Raw genomic sequence first — 11,799 nt, 5'->3', positions numbered from 1 at the left:
CATTAATGAATAAAGTGGCCACCGTTGTTGTCGTATCCAGGCGCACACTAATTCAAAGTATTTTCTGTGTGATTTATTTTAAGGTATGCATAGGTATTTTATTGGATACAAAATACAATCATTATTCTGTCATCCCTTTACCAACACAAATTGTACAGAGAGGGGGTTGTCAAAATCACAGAATAAAGTAAAAGTTATTTATTTATTATCATCTTCTCCAACTTATTCTATTTCCTTGTTACGTCGGTTAATATTTATATTTATTTTTACAGATTCATTCTTAGAGTTAGAGAAATCAAAAGTTGATCTATTAGCTGAAGTTTAAAAACATATGTTATTCCTGTGATAAAATTTATCTCAATTACAAAATTGTATTACAAGAGTTTAAGGTAGCACACACATTTGTAATCAGAAAACTTCTACATTAGTCCTGAATTATTTTGCTAACCATAGACAGGGTACTCATTTATCACGCAAGAACACATTTTTTTTATTTTTTCGTTAAACATTTGAACATGTTGGGAAGTATAAGAGTACTGAAATTTAATTCATGTATGTCTCGTGGTCAAATTGATTCTCTTTTGATTAAATATTTATTCTACATTCAGATATACTATTTCTCAATTCTCAAAATGGCAAATGAATAATATGCTAGTTTAAATCTTGAGTAAATTCTTTTAATGCAATCAAGCCACTTTCTTGTATCTAATCCAAACTATGTAAAGTAGCATTATTTTCTCTACAGAAAAAAAAACAAAGTGTATTAAGGCGAGTATACAAACATTACACAGAAGTACGGAATAAAAAGACTGGTAAAAGGTAAAAATACATAAAATAAATTATAGCCTCTCTTAAAAACTGTCTATGTATTTATAAAAAGTGCATACAATACTGACAGTTAAAGTATATAATCTGTCTATTTTATATAAGTATAGTATTCATAAACTAAAATGAATAAAAATGTCATTTAGCTTGTCTATAAAACAATAATACAAATTATGGGTTTCGACACGTAAAATTGTACTGGACCTTTCATAAAATGAACCGATTACGTATAAAGTTTAATGTTACCCTCAAATATAAATTAGGAATGTTAACAATAGCAGCTTGTACATCAGGATTCCAAAACACCCTTTGTGAGAAGAAGCTTGGTAAAAAAAATTTGATTTAGCCATAAATTTGACGAGTAAAGAGATTAGTTTATAACTTTTGTACTATAGATCATATCCAGCTACCAAATCGAGACGCTAAAACATCCATGTAGATTATCAAAGACAAATTTATGAAAGTTTAGTATAACTAGCGAGTGAGATCTAGTCTTGTTATTAGCTGAAATTTACTCTTCTTATCCCTGTGCATTATTTATTTATATCTCATTACTGACGATGAATTATTTAAGAAGATAGCAGGATTGTAGACATTGAGGATAATAACCAATGCTGACAAGGGACTAGTATGCTCTTATGAGAAATCCCGACCACTAGAACTCTCTTAAGAGCTATATTGGTGTGCTACTGGAATGCTAAATGTAATTAAACTACTTACAAGGCATCGTGCGTGGAGTCAGTATAGATGGAGTTCAACAATCTTAGAAATCACAGACATAATGTTGTTTAAATCATCTTGATGACTCGAGAGATCCTAGATTGGATTAAATTACTTCGACGTTTATGTTCCAAAGAGAATATTGAAACGCATGTTGGATGTTGTCTGGGAAAGGGACGCCAAGGAAGCTTCTGGGCTACTTTAGCTCAGGAACCTGTTGTACATAAAACCTCAGACGTTTAAAAAAAGGAAAACAGAGTTAGAGTTCTCAGACGTAACATAAAGTAGTCTTTCAGTTACACAGACTGGGAATGAAGAGCTACACGTATGTCAACACAAATTTAGAATCTCTTGTTCTGGCAACCCAATACTTTTATATCCTAAAGGCATTAATTAATACTTAACATGAGACAGGGACTAAAGTTTATATGACTATAAATATTTGAAAATAGGACTTGAGGGCTTTTGTCTAGAGTTAGATAGTTGAAAGAAGATAATACACATTAGCCTTACGAGTTAAATGAGAGGTTCTTAAACAGACAAGCACGTGCCTTAAGGAGATGAAAGAGGACTCGACTTTCTCGTGACAGCGAAATATTTTGTCTAGAGTTTATTTAGTTGGGGAAAGAAGATTGAATGCTTTAGTCTCAGTGAGAGGGTTTTAGACAGATGAACACGTTCCTTACGGAGATGACAGGACTCAACTTTTACAGGTAAAATAATTCATCAAGGAATTCAGAGTTTCCTAAACTAAAAATATTTTTATCAATTTAACAAGTACCACTTGTTTATGTAGATATCATGGTGTTGGAGATCTTGCTCAATTTTCAGAGATACTGCTTTATTTGTAGAAAGTGGGGATAACACCCCAAACGTAAAGCACTTGGTCAAACAAAGCTTGAGGGCGGCCAAGATTGCCCTGTAAATCAGAAGTGTCTCGTGGAAGGAAGGACGACTCAGACCTGACACGAACGTGACGGATGGGAGTTATGTAACGGTAATGTGTTTAGTGCCGCAGTAAACGTTATCAGACTAATCTGACACTACTGAGCTACCCGGCTAATCCAACGACCACATCCTCGTCAAAACACGGCTCTCCAAGATTGAGGTCAGGAGGCTCGTGTACACTACTTTAGTACTGTGCACACTGGCATTGTGACCAGTGAGAGTTGGGAAGAATCACTTACAGGTGTGCCTGCGGGAGTGGATATTCCATAGACTCTCTTCTTCTTTTAAGCTATCTCTGTTGTATTGAATTAAGACATATATATCTTTGTAGGATCAGAATCCTTTAAAAGGTTATGATTGCAGGAGTTTCGGATACTATAACAAATTTACATGATATTACAGATATAAAAGGATAAGATGGTTTAAGCTAACGCTTCGACTATCGTTGCATCCGAGAGCATAGGAATACGTTAAATCTCAAAGTGGGCACCGGTGTTGTTAACTAACATCCTCGGACGGCCAGGGATATACACTTTTCTGAAGGAAGTCAATTGGTATTTTGGTGATAACTTCTTGAATTTAGTTTTCCAATTCCTACAATGTACGAGGTTTGGACTTTTACACCTCCTCCTTGGCGTAGCCCCACAAAACAAATTACATGGATTTAGCTCTGGACTTCTTGCAGGCAATTAGTGCGGTCCACGCCGTTCCAGCCAACGACCAAGAAATGTTTGGTTCCACCACTAGCGAAAAATTATTCCAAAATAGGGTGGTGCACACTCTTGCATAAAAATGAGGTCATCAATTTTTTCCCATTGTGATATCATAGGCCACACAAAGTTTGCAACTTTTCAACAGTCACTTGGGAATCGGTGACACGTGACGCCCAGTAATGGGAGTTATGACGATTGACAAAACCACCAATATGTAACACGACCTCGCCACTTCACAAGATATTTTCAAACAGTTGTGATCAATCATCATGCCAACCCAGCATTAATTTCTCTTATTCCATTTTTTGATCACATTCTTAAAATGTCAACTCTTGTACATAATGAAGTTTCCATGAGCAAAAATGTAGTTCCTTACGCAACGCCATACATACTGTACGCCTTTTTAGTCCACTTTCACGAGCTGCCTGACGTGTTGATTGTTTTGGACTACAAGTAAACATTTCCTGAACTTTTACCACATTTTCCTCCGATATTGATGTGCATGGGCGGCGATTTCTTCTTATGCCTCTCACAAACCCATGGTCATCAGCTTTGCATGGCAGATCGTAAATTGGCGTATCTACTTGAAACATTTACTACTTTCTCTCTACGCCTTCGCCTTTGCACTAAAATAATCGATTTCTACACTTAACATAACACGACGTGATCTAAGCTCGCTCATAAACACAATTTCTCACATATGTTTGTTTACAATGCACCAGGTGTTTCTAAAGGACAGCAATGAACTAGGTTAAGTAGGCAGTATAAAGCTTTAATGCATACTATGTATTATGCCAATACGGCCAACATGAAATCAGTACCATATTTCAGATTTTATAACAGTTTTATAATGCTTTGTTGTATAACAATTAGCTTAAGGATGATTGTCTTTACTATTACGGGGTTTTTAAGGTGGTTTTCAGAAAGTTTTTCCATGATTATTAGCTTAATAATACAAAGCAAATAAAAATAACAAAAATATAAATTTTTCATAAGTTACAGTCATTGTGCTGTCTTAAAATACTGTATCGGCCAAAGCAAAAATTGACTTCCTTTGAAATTTCTGTTTCTTATCTGTTAACATCAACAACTTAACCGATAACAGATGAGTACTTAACGGTGTAGTACAGCGAGGGTCTGGGAACTTCCCTTCCTCAATACCGTTGCAAACCGAGCAGGGAGCCAACCCTCTACGCTCTCTCTCGTCCAATCCCGTCCCTCGGGCTCCCGTTTACACATCATTACAGCTCATTATAATTCTTCCAAAGTAAATGTTTTTACATAAGGACAGATTTTGTATGTATGCCTCATTCTTTATGCACCCTTCTGAATACCAATTAGTTTAGATTTAAAACTTCGATTCTCCGGGCTTCTGATAATGTGTTGTGTTTCCGGTTCTGATAAGTCGGTATGTCAAATTTACACAATATTGATTGTATTAAGAAATATAACAATAGGCGAATGGGATTAACAAATTTGAAGCCCGGTATGGGAGAACGGAAAATAAAACCATGGAATCAATAGTTGTACGTGTTCAATCAATAGAACCGTCAAGTAAAGTTCAGATGAACTTCATTGACGTTATATTAAACATATACAGTATTACAACAATTCTCTTTAAATGATCTAAATTAAAAGTTGTATGTGTGGTCATTTATTCAATAAAATGTCTCATTTAAAGATACATAATTATATTCCAATTAAATTGTTATAATTATGACGGAATGTAGCAAATCGGATTTCAGAGAGGAAACAAATATGCAATGCTACGATAAAAAGTTAGCTAAAACATTGAAAACGCTACAAGACTCATTAGCGGCTACAAGATTACATGAAAGCTGAAGAAACGCAGAATCAGCGGATCCGGGATAGCCTAAGGCTCGATGTTTTATTATCGTAGCCGATCCAGTTACGACTAATTGCTCCGACGGGGACAGAGAGGCGAAGCTTTGTGATCGAATAATATTTAGTAAAGGGATCGCAGTCTCGCTCGCAATCAGTGCTGAGCTTATTGACACAGATGAACAAATAATAGCATTACCGTCAGTAGAACAGTTGGAGGGTCCTCCACCAGCTGTTGGTTCCCGCACAATGGCAGGCCGAGGCCGCCTCTGTCGCCCTGAGCCGCACTTCTCGGCCTGCACGGCGGGGGCGGCACAAGTGCGTGGGCACTTGACGCTGTGGTGCAACTGTTGTCGTATGACCACATGTGCAGCAGGCTCGATAACATCAGATGTTACGGTGGACAAGTGCTGGCTGGAAATGTTGGGGTAACATCGATGTTTTGAGTCACTTATTGTCCGGTGCTGTGAGTCATAACAGTCTTGATGCTGATCAGGGAAGTTGAAACCTTAAAGGTCTGAAAACCTAATTCTTTCAGATTATTTGCACTTAGTTCTACGATCCTAATTCTCCATTGTAAAAAAAATCGTATAGATGCTTTCTTTCCCAAAGCCATGTCCAAACCATTTAATGTAAATACCATACGAATTCAGTGTTCCGTATGAATATAGAGAACAATACACGACGGCGCGGACTGGTTGTTTTCTGGAAGTACAATTCCGGTACCAAGAACACACGTGTACTAAAATTCATGGCTGGTTTCCTCGATCGGAGGTCTGAGTTGCATTTAGGGCAATCTTATTTTCGTGTTCTTCACAATTGCGCTCAAACATCGACTCTGTACGCTCCTTAATATTCGTGTGTAGATGTAGCCGTTGCTGACCTGATAAGTGGAAGGATATATTAACAAGCTTGCTCTTAGGATTCATAAAACAATGCTTTGCTAAGTTACGAAGGGAATAAATACCAGGTTAGCTCTACCAGGTTCACTTGGTCTCTCAGGTAAACCCTCAATATAGACGTATTTATAAGAATTGCGTGTGGTCTTTTAGCTTATAAGAACACTATCCTTCGTAGACAGAGGTAAAATTTAATTATATTAGATTTAGAACATAATACTTGCTTTCTAAGTATGTCTGCGACATGGTGAATACATGAATCCAACTCCATTAAAGATGTGGCATCTTATTAATTAGTGTTTTGTACTTCAGGTAAAGAGTATCATCTGTATATTGAATTGTCTCTCCATTTTGGATCGATAAATTGCTTACAATAAATAACTGAGACCCAAGAATTGAACTATGTTGAACACCATCAGTAATTTTCTTTACATGAAAGAGTGTATTCAGTATTCACTTACAGTACTTAGTTTGTGAGGTAAGACTTGAACCATTTGTGTGGTTGACCTCGAACACTGCATTCCTCCAACTGATTCAGCAGTGTCTCATGATGCAAACGGTCAAAGGCTTTATAAATCAAGAGCACGTTTAACTTAGCTTGTAGCTCGCATTCTATTCTCTTAGCTCTCTATCATGTCCAACTCGAACGCGGTACTTAAAATGTCCCTTTTTCTCAAACAATTTATTTAATTTTATGCCACGATAGTCTTATTTATATAGTTATATAATTCCCTGTACATGCCTTGTAGATTTGTTTTGTATTTTAATTGAAACTAACATTTGCCTCTTTCCCTGTTGTCTGTCTGTATACAAATAAACAATCATATATTTCAAACTGATTGTTGTAGTAAATGATTTTAGTATTTAGATAAATTTATTTTAGTTCCTTGATTGGCAAGAATAAAAACAATATTATTTTATTTCATTACTTTGAAAACATGCTTATTTAAATTGTATTGTTAATGTAAGAATCCAATTAATTACAATATATGTTGAATCATTGTTCTCAAAGGAGGGAATACATAAAAAAGCAGTATGAATAAAATTTAAAACCCCCCACAAATTCGAAGTTTTTAAATCCCATATAAATATATAATTTCCCCATCACTAAAAAAATATACTTAGGTACTTTTTAAAATGGAATGGGGTGTTTGTGTTTAAAGTTAAAAAAGTAAGCCTTCTAATATAACGGTCGTTTAACAGTGTTGACTTGGGGATTATAACGACTGTTACAACTGTTTCTGTTGGCAAACAAGTTTGAAAAACGAGAGAGTGTAGCTAGTCATGTGCACGCTGTTGCCAGGAAGTGCGAGAGAGGAGTAGCAAGTGTTGACTTGGGGATTGTAACGACTGTTACAACTGTTTCTGTTGGCGAACAAATTTGGAACACGAGAGAGTGTAGCTAGTAATGTGCACGCTGTTGCCAGGGAGTGCGAGGGAGGAGTAGCAAGTGTTGACTTGGGGATTGTAACGACTGTTACAACTGTTTCTGTTGGCAAACAAGTTTGGAACACGAGAGAGTGTAGCTAGTCATGTGCACGCTGTTGCCAGGGAGTGCGAGGGAGGAGTAGCACGTGTTGACTTGGGAATTGTAACGACTGTTAAAACAGTTTCTGTTGGCGAACAAATTTGGAACACGAGAGAGTGTAGCTAGTAATTTGCACGCTGTTGCCAGGAAGTGCGAGAGAGAGGAGTAGCAAGTGTTGACTTGGGGATTGTAACGACTGTTACAACTGTTTCTGTTGGCGAACAAATTTGGAACACGAGAGAGTGTAGCTAGTAATGTGCACGCTGTTGCCAGGGAGTGCGAGGGAGGAGTAGCAAGTGTTGACTTGGGGATTGTAACGACTGTTACAACTGTTTCTGTTGGCGAACAAGTTTGGAACACGAGAGAGTGTAGCTAGTAATGTGCACGCCGTTGCCAGGGAGTGCGAGGGAGGAGTAGCAAGTGTTGACTTGGGGATTGTAACGACTGTTACAACTGTTTGGCGAACAAATTTGGAACACGAGAGAGTGTAGCTATTCATGTGCACGCTGTTGCCAGGAAGTGCGAGGGAGGAGTAGCAAGTGTTGACTTGGGGATTGTAACGAATGTTACAAACTGTTTCTGTTGGCGAACAAATTTGGAACACGAGAGAGTGTAGCTAGTAATGTGCACGCTGTTGCCAGGGAGTGCGAGGGAGGAGTAGCAAGTGTTGACTTGGGGATTGTAACGACTGTTGTCTTGGGAATTGCAACGACTGTTACAACTGTTTCTGTTGGTGAACAAGGTTGTAACACGAGAGTGTAGCTAGTCATGTGCACGCGGTTGCCAGGAAGTGCGAGGGAGGAGTAGCACGTCTTTACTTGAGTATTGTAACGACTGTTACAACTGTTTCTGTTGGCAAACAAGTTTGGTACACGAGAGAGTGTAGCTAGTCATGTGCACGCTGTAGCCAGGGAGTGCGAGAGAGGAGTAGCAAGTGTTGACTTGGGGATTGTAACGACTGTTACAACTGTTTCTGTTGGCGAACAAATTTGGAACACGAGAGAGTGTAGCTAGTAATGTGCACGCTGTTGCCAGGGAGTGCGAGGGAGGAGTAGCAAGTGTTGACTTGGGGATTGTAACGACTGTTGACTTGGGAATTGCAACGACTGTTACAACTGTTTCTGTTGGCGAACAAGGTTGTAACACGAGAGAGTGTAGCTAGTAATGTGCACGCTGTTGCCAGGGAGTGCGAGGGAGGAGTAGCAAGTGTTGACTTGGGGATTGTAACGACTGTTGACTTGGGAATTGGAACGACTGTTACAACTGTTTCTGTTGGCACACAAGTTTGAAAAACGAGAGAATGTAGCTAGTCATGTGCACGCTGTTGCCAGGAAGTGCGGGGGAGGAGTAGCACGTGTTGACTTGGGAATTGTAACGACTGTTACAACTGTTTCTGTTGGCAAACAAGTTTGGAACACGAGAGAGTGTAGCTAGTCATGTGCACGCTGTTGCCAGGGAGTGCGAGGGAGGAGTAGCACGTGTTGACTTGGGAATTGTAACGACTGTTAAAACAGTTTCTGTTGGCGATCAAATTTGGAACACGAGAGAGTGTAGCTAGTAATGTGCACGCTGTTGCCAGGAAGTGCGAGAGAGGAGTAGCAAGTGTTGACTTGGGGATTGTAACGACTGTTACAACTGTTTCTGTTGGCGAACAAATTTGGAACACGAGAGAGTGTAGCTAGTAATGTGCACGCTGTTGCCAGGGAGTGCGAGGGAGGAGTAGCAAGTGTTGACTTGGGAATTGTAACGACTGTTGACTTGGGAATTGCAACGACTGTTACAACTATTTCTGTTCGCGAACAAGGTTTGTAACACGAGAGAGTGTAGCTAGTCATGTGCACGCTGTTGCCAGGGAGTGCGAGGGAGGAGTAGCACGTGTTGACTTGAGTATTGCAACGACTGTTACAACTATTTCTGTTCGCGAACAAGGTTGTAACACGAGAGAGTGTAGCTAGTCATGTGCACGCGGTTGCCAGGAAGTGCGAGGGAGGAGGAGTAGCACATGTTTACTTGAGTATTGTAACGACTGTTACAACTGTTTCTGTTGGCAAACCAGTTTGGTACACGAGAGAGTGTAGCTATTCATGTGCACGCTGTTGCCAGGGAGTGCGAGGGAGGAGTAGCACGTGTTGACTTGAGTATTGCAACGACTGTTACAACTGTTTCTGTTGGCAAACAAGTTTGGAACACGAGAGAGTGTAGCTAGTAATGTGCACGCTGGTGCCAGGGAGTGCGAGGGAGGAGTAGCAAGTGTTGACTTGGGGATTGTAACGACTGTTGACTTGGGAATTGCAACGACTGTTACAACTGTTTCTGTTGGCGAACAAGGTTGTAACACGAGAGAGTGTAGCTAGTAATGTGCACGCTGTTGCCAGGGAGTGCGAGGGAGGAGTAGCAAGTGTTGACTTGGGGATTGTAACGACTGTTGGCTTGGGAATTGGAACGACTGTTACAACTGTTTCTGTTGGCAAACAAGTTTGAAAAACGAGAGAATGTAGCTAGTCATGTGCACGCTGTTGCCAGGAAGTGCGGGGGAGGAGTAGCACGTGTTGACTTGGGGATTGTAACGACTGTTACAACTGTTTCTGTTGGCAAACAAGTTTGGAACACGAGAGAGTGTAGCTAGTCATGTGCACGCTGTTGCCAGGGAGTGCGAGGGAGGAGTAGCACGTGTTGACTTGGGAATTGTAACGACTGTTAAAACAGTTTCTGTTGGCGAACAAATTTGGAACACGAGAGAGTGTAGCTAGTAATGTGCACGCTGTTGCCAGGAAGTGCGAGAGAGGAGTAGCAAGTGTTGACTTGGGGATTGTAACGACTGTTACAACTGTTTCTGTTGGCGAACAAATTTGGAACACGAGAGAGTGTAGCTAGTAATGTGCACGCTGTTGCCAGGGAGTGCGAGGGAGGAGTAGCAAGTGTTGACTTGGGGATTGTAACGACTGTTACAACTGTTTCTGTTGGCGAACAAGTTTGGAACACGAGAGAGTGTAGCTAGTAATGTGCACGCCGTTGCCAGGGAGTGCGAGGGAGGAGTAGCAAGTGTTGACTTGGGGATTGTAACGAATGTTGACGACTGTTACATCTGTTTCTGTTTGGGGCGAGCAAGTTGCAACGACTGTTCAACTGTTTCTGTTGCAAGTGTTGACGAACAGTTTCACGACGAGCGTTCGAGTGGGGGAAAAACGCACGAGCTGTTGCCCAGGGAGTGCGAGGGAGGAGTAGGCAGTGTTTGACTTGGGGATGGAAGCTAAGTAAGTGGGCACGAGGATGCGATGTGCTTGGGGACTTGAATTGGACGATGAGGAGAGTACACGATTTGTTACATTGGGGGATTTTGGGGACTAACGCTGTTAGTTGGCGATCACGAAGGAAGTTTGGCAAACGATTAGTGTGTATGCTAGTCATTTGAACGCTAGTTGCCAGGAAGTGTTAGATGTAATGTGCACGCTGTTGTTGCCAGGGAAGTTGCAAGTGTGTGTATATCTTGGGGAATTGTAACAAGACACGGACGTTAGTCTGTTTTTCTGTTGGCGAAGAAGTTTGGAAACAGAGAGAGAGTGTAGCTAGTCATGTTTTGCACGCTGTTGCACCTAGCCAGGGAGTGCGAGGGAGGAGTAGCAAGGGCGCGTGCAGTTTGACTTGGGGATTGTAACGACTGTTTGACTTGGGAATTGGAACGACTGTTACAACTGTTTTCTGTTGGCACAACAAGTTTTGAAAAACGAGAAGAGAATGTGTAGTCTGTGCACGCTGTTGCCAGGGGAAGTGCGAGAGAGGAGTAGCACGTGTTGACTTGGGAATTGGGGATTGGTAACTACTGGTACAACTGTTTCTGTTGGCAAACAAGTTTGGAACACGAGAGAGTGTAGCTTAGTAGTATGTTGCACGTGTTGCACGCTGTTGCAGGGAGTGCGAGGGAGGAGTAGCAGGACGTGTTGACTTGGGAATTGTAACGACTGTTAAAACAGTTTCTGTTGGCGATCAAATTTGGAACACGAGAGAGTGGTATTAGCTAGTAATGTGCACGCTGTTGCCAGGAAGTGCGAGAGAGAGGAGTAGCAAGTGTTGACTTGGGGATTGTAACGGACTGTTACAACTGTTTCTGTTGGACGAACAAATTAGGAATACACGAGAGAGTGTAGCTAGTAATGTGCACGCTGTTGCCAGGAAGTGCGAGGGAGGAGTAGCAAGTGTTGACTTGCGGGGAATTGTAACGGACTGTTGACTTGGGAAATTGCAACGACTGTGTACAACTATTTCTGTTCGCGAAACAAGGTTGTAACACGAGAGGTGTGTAAAGCTAGTCATGTGCACGCTGTTG

The sequence above is a fragment of the Homalodisca vitripennis genome, chromosome 2, assembly GCF_021130785.1.
Source record: "Homalodisca vitripennis isolate AUS2020 chromosome 2, UT_GWSS_2.1, whole genome shotgun sequence".
Classification (NCBI taxonomy): domain Eukaryota; kingdom Metazoa; phylum Arthropoda; class Insecta; order Hemiptera; family Cicadellidae; genus Homalodisca; species Homalodisca vitripennis.
The sequence above is the reverse complement of the archived record's forward strand: the minus strand, read 5'-3'. Positions refer to the sequence as shown.